The 15066-nt window shown below is 37.9% G+C and overlaps 1 pseudogene; it reads left to right on the forward strand.

Annotated features, from left to right (window-relative positions):
- The first annotated feature begins 711 nt into the window (after window positions 1-711).
- Window positions 712-11914, forward strand: LOC149166865 (F-box protein SKIP2-like; annotated as a pseudogene).
- Window positions 11915-15066: the final 3152 nt, after the last annotated feature.

Here is a 15066-nt window from a genome sequence, read left to right on the forward strand (position 1 = left end):
GTTAGACGATTAAAATAATCTTACCCATCCAATTTATTTAACTACAAATTATAAAAATCAGATGCAACCTAGTGAATCGACGGTGTGTCTTCGCTTCATAGCATCTGCATTATTGTGTACTGTGTAACTCCTGGATTGTTGTAAACTGACAGAGCGCTACCTATGGAAACCTCTGCTAAGTCAGGGAAAGGTGCAGGGGGCCGAAAGGGAGAATCCAAGAAAAAGCCCGTCACGAAATCAGTCAAAGCCGGCCTTCAATTTCCTGTTGGAAGGCTCGCCAGGTATCTGAAGAATGGTAGATATGCCAAGAGGGTTGGGATTGGAGCCCCCATTTTTCTTGCAGCTGTGCTTGAATACCTAGCAGCTGAGGTAAATATTGATATGAATTCTGTTTTTAACACATTGATTTGGTTCTATGATGTAGCGATTTGTTTGGTGGTTCCATTGTATCAGTGGCTTTTGTCAATTAGTGTGCTTTCCGAGTTAGGGTTTTGGGGATTTACATGAAATTCTTGGTTTTACTGTTAGGAACTGTTACCTCAAGTCTCAGAATTTAGGTTTTTGCCGAAAATATCCAGCTTTCCCTTTGTTAGGCGGTTAAGAATTTGTCAAGCGCAATTTCAGATCAAATTTGTTTGTTTCCTTCTGTTTTTTAACCCATAAACTTATCTTAAGCTAATTGAATATTTTCTGATTGAGTTCTTAGGTCTGATGGGTCAATCCAGCTCTTCTTTAGCTCCTCCACCAATGGGCCTTTTTCTGGAGAAGAACAAGGTCGAACAGTTTGGTGTGTATCTAGAGCGGGATCTCATTGTATATTTACCGGATGAATGCTTGGCCTCGATTTTCCAGAAGCTCACAAATGAAGATCGAAATGCTTTTTCCCTAGTCTACATTAGATGGCACCGCATTGAATCGAAAAGCAGGCAACGCCTAGTTCTCCTTGCTCGAACTGAGCTTTCCTCCTTGCTTCCAGCCCTGATCACTAGATTTGAACATGTGACTGTTCTGGCTCTGAAATGCTCCAGAAAATTTCCCAGTATTGACAACAAGGCACTTTCTTTAATTGGAAAGAGTTTCACTCATCTCAATAAGATCAAACTGAAGGGATGCATCGAGATTACTGATGAGGGTCTAGAGTCCTTCTCACTTGTATGTGGTCCTATTAAGAAATTTTCATGCGGGTCATGTGGATTTGGAGCGAAGGGTTTGAATTCAATACTTAAGAATTGCAACGAACTGGAAGATCTTACAGCTAAAAGACTTAGAAGATTAGATGTTCAAACAGAAAGAATAGGGCCAGGGCAAGGTAAGCTACAACGATTGTGCCTTAAATATCTTTATAACGGGCAGCTATTTGCCCCACTATTATCGGGATCCAAGTGTCTAAGGATGCTCATTTTATCACGGAATTCAGGGTCTTGGGATCAGTTGTTGGAAATCAGCACTAGAAACTTGCAACGGCTGACAGAATTGCAAATTGAAAACATGCATTTAGCTGATAGAGGTTTGATGGCTATTTCAAAGTGCTCAAAGCTGGAAGTATTTTATATTGGTAAGGTGTCTGATTGTCCTGATCGAGGTATTTATGCAGTTGCAAATGGATGTAGGAAACTGAGAGAGGTGCACCTTGATAGTGGCAAGTCCAAAAGAATTGGCAAGGAAGAGTTACTGTCCATTGCAAACAAATGTCTTCAGATGCAAGAACTTGTCTTGATGGGCATTGCTATTTCGGTTGAGAGTTTGAGTGCCTTGGCTTCCAATTGCCCTGTGCTGGAAAGAATGGCACTCTGCAACAGTGATAGTGTTGTGGACAAGGAGATGTCTTGTATTTCAGGAAAGTTCATAGCATTGAAGAAGCTATACATTAAAAATTGCCCAATATGTGATGAAGGTCTTGTGACGATTGCTAGCGGCTGCCCTAGCCTTATAAAATTAAAGGTGTAAAGTAGTAACATCCAAAAGTGTCTGTCAGGTTTAGAAAAAAAAGAGCCTCTCTAATCGTTGCTGTTGATGGTGGTTCACAGACAGCAAGAGAGGATGATCAGAGCAGGTCTCTTCAGCTTGGGGATGACAAAGTCATTAGAGAATCAACTCATGTGCTATGCGGAAGCAGAGGTCACTTAATCAAGACAAAATTGGGCACAACAGTTTCCAATTTGCTCAGTGGGTCTTTTTCTGGTGGCCAATCTCGTGGTTAAGTTTTTGAGATAAATATATGAAAGGATGCTTATTATATTTTATTGATTTCCTTTGACGATTCTCTCTTTGCAAGGAACCTCTACGACGCATGACTGTTGTGAATATCCGGAAATTCTTGTAGCCATTCTTTGTAAACCTTTCTATTCTATTCTATTCCGAACTAGATTATTTCCTAACAGGTCTACATGATGTTGAAGTTAGAGCCATGATGTTGAAGTTAGAGCCTATTTTGTTTCTTGTTGTAGGTACATGTTTCTGTTTGATCAGATCTATAATATGTAATTTGAAATCCAATACCTCATATTGTATTTCCAGAACACTACTGTTTGTTTATGAAACTCAGTCATGTATCTTAGGGCTTCCTTGCAATGCCCGAAACAAAATTAAATTCCAGAATAGATCCATGCATCTCAGTGCATTTCACCATCTTTCAGTAAGCAGGCAATTCCTGTCTTTGAAGATTCTTCCTTGTATAATCGGTCAGCCGGCATTCAAAGTTTTGGCTACAGCGTTTAGGTCCGTTTCCATTGGGTTGGTGATTTTTAACAATCTTAATTACATTTTTGACTTGTTTCAGTTGCATTCTGCACTTGTCTCTGTACATGTAGAATTTTTTTGGCTATGCTTAATTTATCTAATTTCTATACTATCTCATGCTCTCTTTTTTCTTGGCCTCTGGTATTTCAATGCCTGCAAAGATGAATTCTGTCATACATGAAAAATTGCCCAATATCTGATGAAGGTCTTGTGACGGTTGCCAGCGGCTGCCCTAGCCTTATAAAATTAAAGGTGTAAAGCAGTAACATCCAAAAGTGTCTGTCAAGTTCAGAAAAAAAGAGCCTCTCTAATCGTTGTTATTGATGGTGGTTCACAGACAGCAGGAGAGGATGATCAGAGCAGGTCTCTTCAGCTTGGGGATGACAGTGTCATTAGAGAATCAACTCATGTGCTATGCGGAAGCAGAGGTCACTTAATCAATACAAATTTGGGCACAACAACTTCCAATTTGCTCAGAGGGTCTTTTTCTGGTGGCCAGTCTCATGGTTAAGTTTCTGAGATAGATATATGAAAGGATGCTTATTGTATTTTATTGATTTCCTTTGACGATTCCCTCTTTGCAAGGAACCTCTAGGATGCATGACTATTGTGAATATCCGGAAATTCTTATAGCCATTCTTTGTAAACCTTTATATTCTATTCCGAACTGGATTATTTCCTAACCTTTATATTGTTTCTTGTTGTATGTACATGTTCTGTTTTATCAGATCTATAATATGTAATTTGAAATCAAGTGGGAGGGGTGGTAGTAGAAGCAACTCACAGGGTCAAGGCAAGGCCTAGACATTTGTCCAGGACTCAGTCAAAACTTATTCCATTGTTGTCCCTTGAGAAATTAGAAATTTGGAAACCATGGTGGATGATGAGAGGCAATCTTATTCTGACTCTAAGATAATGGAGGAGATTTCTTGTTTGGCTCCCGATCATAGCCATATTAGTGGATGGAGAAACAAATACCTCAACTCAATTTCACTACACTCGAAGACAAAGACCCCAAATCAATTTCATTACACTAGAAGATAAAGACCTAGCTTGGTATGATGATGAATGATAAACAAGTGGACAGATACAATGTTTTTGCTTAGTTGGAGAATATTAAAAGAATGTTGAGGAATCAACATATTTTCATGGATAGGATGGATATAAGGCTGACCCGTGTAGAGAATGTGACTTTGATATTTTTCTCTCCCCATTTGAGTGAAAAATTCCTTTAACTCTTAATAGTCTACAAATCTACTGGCATATATGGTTTTGTACTTACTAACCAAAATGTGTAGTTTTTTTTACTTTCTACTCATCTAATTTCCCCGGAAGAAACCCAAATCCCCTAAATAATAAGAACATCATTGTACTCTAGATTTGAAGGCATTTTGATGCAATAATGTTTTTTAATATATATATATATATATATATATATATATATATATATATGGCCACACTCTTCATCCTTGTATCACTTGGTTAGGTGGTTAAGATGAGAGATAAATATAGCCATCTAGGTTATTCTATTATCTGCCACCAAAATCTTATCAATGTCTGCTTGTCTGAGGCAAACATGTCACAAATTCCATGTAAATACTCTCTCATCATTATGAATAGGTAATCCTCTTTGAAATGTTTAATAGATATATCTTACATCTACACACTTGGGTATCAATTTTTTCCCTTCTTCATTGTTCTGGTAGACATGGGAAATTTCAAAGTGCCAAGTCCACTAGAAGACCAAATGTGCAAAGGTAGAGCAGATTCATCAATCACCTGCAAATAGGCTCAACCACCCCAGGGGTTGAGGACCTTAGACAATGTAAACGTGCCTTTGAACCCTTATGTGGACCCTTTGATGATGAGGATCTGGGGACCCTTATGATGTGGAAAACAAGCAGTGAAGAACACACCTGGCAAATAGACAATTATCATAATGAATATTATAGTTACACTTCATTCCTCCCTCATATAGGACTTGAAGATATTTTGCAAAAATGGGTTGCCTCAGGTTGTCTAAGAAGTATTAAAATAATAACAAAATTGTAACTACTTACTCGAGGGCTAATTTGTGTTACTTGAGATATTAAAAACTAGATACCCATACCTGAATAGTTACAAAATTATACAATTATTGTTACATGTGTTGTTTCCTCCCAGCTTATGCAGAAGTTGTCCTTAATTTCTAGAAAGTGTTGTTCAAATGTAGCCCGGGATATCCCTTTGGCTTGAGATGGCAGGTTCCCTTGTGTACCTTTAAATATGATTTGGTTTGCCTATTCTCTGTTGAAGCTATTGATACAATCTGGGGGTTGAATAGTATGTTCTCTGTGTGTGGGCTTGTATCTATAGCATCACATTGTGTGGAATCATGGATGTAACATGTGTACCTCCTCCAACTGTGAGGGTTCAGAGAGGTTAATGTTATTAACATTTTACGTTGAATGCAAGATGTGCTCGATTAAGAGCTAAATAGAGGCATTCGGGCCCACAATTTGCAAAATTGTGTATGGCTCAATATTGAATGGTTTTGGGCAATGTTGGTGTTGTTTGTTAAACTATATCTTGTCAAGATGAATCTAGACTTAATCGTTCACCTAAAGATTGTGAGGAATCTGATGCCTAAGTGGAGGCTTAGAGCTTTTTATTTTGCTCGTGTTTTATTTGTATGTTCTTTATATCTTATCTGTCTTTGTTGGGTCCCTATAATACTAGTGATTACCCCATTACTATTGTAGTTATACCCCTTATTTATATTGTTGTGCCCCTATTACCCCCATATTGTTATTTTTGTGGCTTTATATTATTATTGTTAGGTCGGCTGGATTATATTGTGACTCCTTAGACTCCTATATATAGAAAGGAGGTTTTGTCATTTGTATCATCCAAGAATTGTTCATTTATGTAATGTAAAGGAGGTTTCCCCCTCGAAGAGGCTGAATTCTAAGGCGTTGATCTATCTTTTCTATCTTTTCTTGAGCTGGTTTCATAACATTTGGTATCAGAGCTTTGGATTCTAGGGTTTCGCTGCTCCAAACAGGTCATCGTGGCATTTTCGCTATAACTTTTTTTCTGTGACGTTTCAGAAGTCACAAAAAAAAAACCCATTTGAGAAGAATTGGCGCTGAACCTTGGGTCCAAATTTCAGAGCTTTTCGCGCGATATTTTCGGAGATATGATCTGAGGAAGTTGGTCTTTTTGCAGACTCCTGAATTACATTCAAAACAGGTGACCTGGGGAAATCGTCATAACTCTCTCTCTGAGGATCGGATTGAAATTTCGTAAAAAGGTACAGAAAGAGGACAGACTGTAGTTTCTTGTATGTGTGTTTCAGATTCAAAGGTTGAAACAGTGACTCGTGGCACGTCGTACAAGTTCGCTCTACTGAACCAGTCTAAAAGCAAGTCACTGTGGGAGATTTCACATAACTCTTCCTTGGAGAATCCAATTTGGCTCAGACTTGTGGCATTGGAAAGAGGACGCAGAAGGCTACTACAAGTAGCAATTTCAGAACTAGATGATCGAAATTACAGAGATACATCAGATTCAATATCAGGCTTCTATAAAGTGAAAAAAGGTGTGTAGTTTTTTTTAAATTTTTGTGTAAGCTTGGTTTAACGGAATTCAAAGGGCATAGTAAAGCATTATTATCGGTAACTGATGCCCCGAGGAAAGAAAATGCAAACACCTAGTAAGGAACCTGAAAGCTCTAGCATGACTCATGAAGAAGAGGAAGAAATGCTACATGATATATCAAAATTACAAGAACAAGTGCAACAAATGTCACGCTCACAAAAGCTAACAGAAGCTAAGATAAGTGGCGTGGAATCTAAGATAAAGGGCATGGAAGCTAAGATGGATGATTCGAAGACAGATTTGAAGAGAGACATGGCAGATTTGAAGATAGATTTGAAGACAGATATGGAAGAATTGAAGAAGTTGCTACAAGAAAGGGTCACTAATGGTGAAAAGGTAGTAAAGGAAACTCATGATGAGAACAAAAGAAATGTTAATCATGATTCCATAGACGCTAATGTTGGATCGAAGAATCACCATATTCCAAAAATCGATATGAGGAAGTTTGATGGCAAGGATCCCGCCACATGGATATTACAGATGGAGCAATTCTTCGATCTCAATAATGTGCAAAACACACAAAAGGTACGTATGGCAACTGTATATTTGGAACCAAATCAGTTTGTATGGTATCAATGGCTTTGCTCTCGTAAACAATTTATCACTTGGGCAATTTTTACGGAAGAATTGATAGCACATTATGAGGATACAAAAAGCAACACTTTTTTTAGCCAATTGATAAGTCTCAAACAAAAGGGTTCAATAATGGAGCACATTGAGGAGTTCCAAAAATTGAACATAAGGGTAAAAGATATTCCAGAGGAGCATAGGATTGATGTGTTCATAGGGTCTTTAAAGGATAATATCCAACATGATGTTCGCCTTTGGGAACCTGATTCATTAGAGAAGGCATTCAGGTTAGCAAGAAAAATGGAAAGCAAAATTATGGCAACCAGGAAGCATACCACTCACAACTATAAAGACGGAAGTGTTGTTGCCCCTAGTCTTCCACAACCTATAAGGTTGACACCACAACAATTGGAAGAAAAAAGAGCAAAAGGGCTTTGTTACAGTTGTGATAGCAAATACACTAAAGGTCATAAGTGTGCTGAGAAGAAATTATTCTACATAGATTGTGAAGAGGAAGAAGAAAAGGAGCAAGAAAGGTCAAAAGAAGAAGATATACTCCAGGAACAAAGACTAGATGAAGAACAAATAAATCCAACCATATCTTGTAATGCATTGGCGGGAATTACCACTCCTCAAACTATCCAGATAGAAGGACAAATCAAGAAGAATAAGGTAGGGTAGCAAAAGAATTGAATTGCTTCCTATATCCAGCACCAGAGTGTCAAGTGATGATTGCAAATGGAGGAACAATAAATTGCTCTGGAAAGTGCCATAATATCAAGCTATCCATGGGAGAATATGTATTGACTAGCCCAATGCTTTCCATTCCAATGGGAGGTGCTGATGTTGTACTAGGAGTCCAATGGCTACAATCCTTGGGTACAATAGCTTTTAATTTTCAAGAACTTTTCATCAAATTTTCTACGGAAGGAAAGGAAGTTGAATTAAGGGGTATTGCAGGGAAACCAGGAAAGATAATCAGCTCTAATGGTATGACAAAGCTTCTAAAAAAGGAGCAAAGAGGTGTAATTGCACAATTATGTTCGCTAGATGTTTCCACATTGGAATCATCTATTTCTCCAGATCTCCAAAAAGTCTTGGACAATCATTCCAAGGTATTTGAGACTCCCAAAGGTCTCCCACCTATGCGTGATCATGATCATGCTATTCATCTGATTCCAGGAAGTGTTCCTCCAAACATCAGGCCGTACAGATATCCCTATGTCCAAAAAAGTGAAATTGAACGTATGGTTGCAGAAATGCTAGAGGCTGGTATAATTCAACCGAGTCAAAGTTCTTTCTCAGCTCCAGTAGTATTGGTGCACAAGAAGGATGGATCATGGCGCATGTGTCCAGATTATAGGGAGCTCAACAAGCTCACTATTAAAGATAAGTTCCCCATTCCTGTCATTGATGAATTACTGGATGAATTGCATGGATCAATTTACTTCACCAAGTTGGATCTTCGTTCGGGATATCATCAAATCAGAATGAAGATTGAAGACATTCCAAAAAAGCATTTAGAACTCATGAGGGTCATTATGAATTTTTGGTCATGCCTTTTGGCCTTACCAATGCACCTTCAACATTTCAAGGTTTGATGAATTCAATTTTCAAACCATTCCTTAGAAAATTTGTGTTAGTATTTTTTGATGATATACTAATCTACAGCAAGTCTTGGAAGGATCATGTTGAACATGTTGACAGGGTGCTACAACTATTGGAGGAGAAACAATTATATGCAAAAAGATCCAAATGTTTCTTTGGAGTCCAGGAGGTGGAATATTTGGGTCATATTGTATCTCATGAAGGAGTTAAGGTAGACCCTAGCAAAATTAAAGCCATTAAGGAATGGAAAATCCCCACATCCATAAAGCATCTGCGAGGATTTCTTGGGTTGACAGGGTATTATCGCAAGTTTGTTAAGAATTATGGGAGAATAGCAGCACCTCTAACAACATTATTGAAGAAAGATTCATTTTCATGGACTCCGGAAGCAACAAAGGCCTTTGAACATCTTAAAGAGGCAATGTGCCAAGCACCGGTCTTAGCTACACCGGACTTCACAAAAACCTTTATTGTGGAATGTGATGCTTCAGGAAATGGAATTGGTGCTGTTCTAATGCAAGATGAAAGACCCATTGCTTTTGAAAGTCGTCCAATCAAGGGAAAGTTTTTAAGCAAAGCTATTTATGAGAAGGAAATGTTGGCAATACTCCATGCACTTAAGAAATGGCGACCCTACCTAATGGGAAGACACTTCAAGGTAAAAACGGATCATGATAGCCTTAAATACTTTTTAGAACAAAGATTATCCTCTGAAGAGCAACAAAAGTGGGTCACAAAGATGTTGGGTTATGACTTTGAAATCATCTACAAAAAAGGGAAGCAAAATGTGGTGGCAGATGCACTCTCAAGAAAGGATGAGGATGTGGAAGCATTGTTGTGTGCCATTTCTATTATCCAACCAGATTGGATAAACGAAGCAAGGGAGGAATGGAAGAATGACGAAGAAGTGTGGGCACTTATTCGAAAGCTACAACAAGATTCCAGTACTTCTGATACATTTAGCTGGAAAAATGATTCGTTATGGTACAAAGATCGCTTATACCTCTGTAAGAATTCCCAGCTAAAACAAAAGATTCTTATGGAATTGCACACTTCTCCCTTAGGAGGGCACTCAGGATTTTTAAAAACTTACCACAGGGTTAAGAAGGAATTTTTTTGGGATGGCCTTAAATCAGATATTCAAAAGTTTGTGGCGGAATGTTTGGTTTGCCAACAAAATAAAGTTGAAACAATTAAGACACCGGGTCTATTACAACCTTTATCCATTCCAAGCCAACGTTGGGAGGAGGTTTCAATGGATTTTATCACAGGTTTACCCAAGTCTGAGGGAAAGAGTGTCATCATGGTGGTAGTTGACAGACTTACCAAGTATGCACACTTTTGTGCATTATCACATCCATTTAAAGCCAGTACAGTTTCTACTGCATTTATGGAAACAGTTCAAAAGCTACATGGAAACCCAAAGATTATTGTAAGTGACAGAGATCCCATTTTCACTGGAAATTTTTGGACAGAATTATTTTCTTGTCTTGGTACTCAGTTAGCTCATAGCTCATCTTATCATCCTCAATCTGATGGGCAAACTGAGATAGTAAACAAATGTTTGGAAGGATATCTTCGTTGCTTTGTATCTGATAAACAGACACAATGGGTCAAATGGTTGCCTCTGGCTGAATGGTGGTATAACACTTCCTTCCATACAGCAACAAAAATGACCCCATTTATGGCACTTTATGGGTATCAACCACCATCCATCACATCATATTTAAGAGAAAATTCTAAGGTTCAGGCAGTGGAACATCACATCGAACATCAACAACAAGTCCTCCAACTCTTAAAGGATAACCTCGTGTTGGCACAAAATAGAATGAAACAACAGGCAGATCAACATCGCAGTGAAAGAAGTTTTGATGTAGGTGATTGGGTATTCCTACGGCTACAACCATATAAGCAAATGTCCCTAAAGCAAGCTAAGAAGGATAATAAATTATCACCAAAGTATTATGGTCCGTACAAGGTGTTGCAAAAGATTGGTACTATGGCATACAAATTGGAGCTTCCTGCAGCTTCTCGATTGCACCCAGTTTTCCATGTTTCATGTTTAAAGAAGGTTATAGGTGACAAGCTCCCAATTCAAACAATATTGCCAGAACTTGACGAGGAAGGAAAAATTATATTGGAACCGGAAGCAGTCACAGAAACAAGAACTCGACAGCTACGAAATCGATCAATTTCAGAGTATCTTATCAAGTGGAAGAACTTATCCGCTGAAGATTCCACATGGGAGGATGAGAATTTTATGCAGAAGTATCCAGAACTACTCAAGCGTTGAGGACAACACTTTTTTGAAGGAGAGGGGCATGTTGGGTCCCTATAATACTAGTGATTACCCCATTACTATTGTAGTTATACCCCTTATTTATATTGTTGTGCCCCTATTACCCCCATATTGTTATTTCTGTGCCCCATAGAATCCCTCTATTGTTATTTTTGTGGCTTTATATTATTATTGTTAGGTCGGTTGGATTATATTGTGACTCCTTAGACTCCTATATATAGAAAGGAGGTTTTGTCATTTGTATCATCCAAGAATTGTTCATTTATGTAATGTAAAGGAGGTTGCCCCCTCGAAGAGGCTGAATTCTAAGGAGTTGATCTATTTTTTCTATCTTTTCTTGAGCTGGTTTCATAACAGTCTTGGATTTGTATGTTCTGCCACCCTTCTGCAACTTTTGTTCTTGAAAGTTGAATCCACTGTAGGTTTCTCTACAATTATGCTAACAAGGTCACCCCAAGAAATTTTCACAGTATTTGACTGGTGAGACATCACAAACCAATGTCAATAAAAATGTTCAATTGAAAGTGTGATGAAAATCTTCGTGGCTGAGTTGGCTATTACTTTTGAACCATCCCAAAATGTAGGGCTGTTGATGCAGTCGTGGGAAGATTTATTGTTGTAACCAAGTCTTGTGAAACCAAGTTTGTCATGTTGCCATTGTCTATTATTAGTTGAACTAGTTTATCCTTAACCTGGCAATTTTGTGAAAAAGGACGTTCTTTATTAGTGAAGTATTAGCCAGTCATTAAGACTAATTGCAGATTGGGCCCTTGCAGATACCTAGCCTTATAAAATTAAAGGTGTAAAGCAGTAACATCCAAAAGTGTCTATTAGGTTCAGAAAAAAAGAGCCTCTCTAATCGTTGCTGTTGATGGCGGTTCACAGACAGCAAGAGAGGATGATCAGAGCAGGTCTCTTCAGCTTGGGGATGACAGAGTCATTAGAGAATCAACTCATGTGCTATGCGGAAGCAGAGGTCACTTAATCAAGACAAAATTGGGCACAACAACTTCCAATTTGCTCAGAGGGTCTTTTTCTGGTGGCCAGTCTCGTGGTTAAGTTTCTGAGATAAATATATGAAAGGATGCTTATTGTATTTTATTGATTTCCTTTGACGATTCTCTCTTTGCAAGGAACCTCTACGACGCATGACTGTTGTGACGCATGACTGTTGTGAATATCCGGAAATTCTTGTAGCCATTCTTTGTAAACCTTTATATTCTATTCCAAACTGGATTATTTCCTAACAGGTCTACATGATGTTGAAGTTAGAGCCTATTTTTTTTCTTGTTGTAGACCTACATGTTTCTGTTTGATCAGATCTATAATATGTAATTTGAAATCCAGTGCCTCATATTGTATTTCCAGAACACTACTGTTTGTTTATGAAACTCAGTCATGTATCTTAGGGCTTCCTTGCAATGCCCGAAACAAAATTAAATTCCAGAATAGATCCATGCATCTCAGTGCATTTCACCATCTTTCAGTAAGTAGGCAATTCCTGTCTTTGAAGATTCTTCCTTGTATAATCGGTCAGCCACCATTCAAAGTTATAGCTACAACATTTAGGTCTGTTTCCATTGGCTTGGTGATTTTTAACAATCTTAATTACATTTTTGACTTGTTGCATTCTGCACGTGTATCTATACATGTAGAATTTTTTTGGCTATGCTTAATTTATCTAATTTTTATACTATCTCATGCTCTCTTTTTTCATGGCCTCTGGTATTTCAATGCTTGCAAAGATGACAGGAACTTTCTTGGCCTCTGGTATTTCAATGCCTGCAAAGATGAATCCTGTCATACATGAAAAATTGCCCAATATCTGATGAAAGTCTTGTGACGATTGCCAGCGGCTGCCCTAGCCTTATAAAATTAAAGGTGTAAAGCAGTAACACCCAAAAGTGTCCAGGTTCAAACAAAAAGAGCCTCTCTAATCGTTGCGGTTGATGGTCGTTCATAGACAGCAGGAGAGGATGATCAGAGCAGGTCTCTTCAGCATGGGGATGACAGAGTCATTAGAGAATCAACTCATGTGCTATGTGGAAGCAGAGGTCACTTAATCAAGACAAAATTGGGCACAACAGCTTCCAATTTTCTCACAGGGTCTTTTTCTGGTGGCCACTCTCGTGGTAAAGTTTTTGAGATAGTTATATGAAAGGATGCTTATTGTATTTTATTGATTTCCTTTGACGATTCTCTCTTTGCAAGGAACCTCTAGGACGCATGACTGTTGGGAATATCCAAAAATTCTTGTAGCCATTCTTTGTAAACCTTTATATTCTATTCCGAACTGGATTATTTCCTAACAAGTCTACATGATGTTGAAGTTAGAGCCTATTTTGTTTATTGTTGTAGGTACATGTTCTGTTTGATCAGATCTATAATATGTAATTTGAAATCCAGTAGGAGGGGTGGTAGCAGAAGCAACTCATAGGGTCAAGGCAAGGCCTAGAAATTTTTCCAGGACTCAGTCAAAACTTATTCCATTGTTGTCCCTTGAGAAATTAGAAATTTGGAAACCATGGTGGATGATGAGAGGCCATATTATTTGGACTCTAAGATAATGGAGGAGATTTCTTGTTGGGCTCCCGATCATAGCCATATTAGTGGATGGAGAAACAAATACCCCAACTCAATTTCACTACACTCGAAGACAAGGACCCCAACTCAATTTCATTACACACTAGAAGATAAAGACCCAGCTTGGTATGATGATGAATGATAAACAAGTGGAGAGATACAATGTTTTTGCTTAGTTGGAGAATATTAAAAGAATGTTGAGGAATCAACATATTTTCATGCATTGGATGGATACAAGGCTGACCCATGTAGAGAATGTGACTTTGATACTTCTGTGCCTTCCTATTCTATTCAATGTGACTTTGATATTTTTCTCTCCCCATTTGAGTGAAAATTTCCTTTAACTCTTAATAGTCTACAAATCTACTGGCATATATGGTTTTGTACTGATTAACCAAAATGTGTAGTTTCTTTTACTTTCTACTCCTCTAATTTCCCCGGAAGAAACCCAAATCCCCTAAATAATAAGGACATCATTGTACTCTAGATTTGAAGGAGATTTGCACATAAATGGAAAGGAGATTTCTGCCATTGTCAAAGTGCAAAGGAAATTTTATGGCATCAAATTTTTGTAACCCATATCCTTCCTTGATCGTGGACCAACCAAGAACTTCTGTGTCACTAAATTTCCTTATTCCATTTCATCCATTGTTGATGAACCAGCTATTTTTGTATAACCCGTTCTTTACCCATTGCCCAGCAATGTTGACCTAAGGAGATACCGCAAAACTGTATTCCAAACCAGTGTATATCTCTGTTACGTCTTAGAAGATTATTATAAACGCAATTTTTTCAGAACACTAGATATTGACTGAATTCCGCGATGATTTATATCATTCTAGACATATACCAAATGATATCCAACGTTAGCTAGTCTGCACAAATTGCTGATACAATAGAGAGTGGCTGATGTCGAATCCACTATATGTATTAGGTAACGATTTTTTACGAGAGGACTGTGGAAATTTTTCCATCATGCGAAATTACCTGTTTAAATTTTTTGATCAGCTCTGTTGTGGACCCATTCACCAATCTCAAACTCAAAATGAAAAATTCGACAGTGAAAAGCTTTTCTTCCATGGAAAGAAACCATTGTTAGTGTTGAAAATAATGAAGAATATGTAAATTTGGAGAAATTTGGTTCACTAGAGTTTTATATTATGAATTAGTTCTTATTTTTTAGACAATTGTCTTAACTTTTCTAGATTCCTTTTATATAGATTGTTCTTGTTAGCATAATTTCGAAATAGGCTTCTCTCCTGGTGCATATAGGCGATGATGACAGGTGTGGGGCAGTTCCATTCATTGTATGTCACACTATTTTTCAGATTAGACACAATAATATTTCCTTTTATACGGATTGTTCTTGTTAGCATAATTTTGAAATAGGCTTCTCTCCTCGTGCATATAGGTCATGATGACTCATCACACGCAACATAAAGTATGCAATGTTGTTAAAACTAGAGAGCCTGCCGTCCATTCAGAGAAGGTAAATCTTAAGGAGAATCCAATAAGGTATGGCCACACTCTTCAGCCTTGTATCACTTGTTTTGGGAATAATACATTTGATATTTCACTACTGCACAAGAAAAATGCAAATCAAGAATGATACATTATGAACCCAAAAG

The sequence above is a fragment of the Pinus tabuliformis genome, chromosome 5_1, assembly GCF_031772625.1.
Source record: "Pinus tabuliformis cultivar Carrire ecotype Pingquan chromosome 5_1, CPIR1, whole genome shotgun sequence".
Classification (NCBI taxonomy): domain Eukaryota; kingdom Viridiplantae; phylum Streptophyta; class Pinopsida; order Pinales; family Pinaceae; genus Pinus; species Pinus tabuliformis.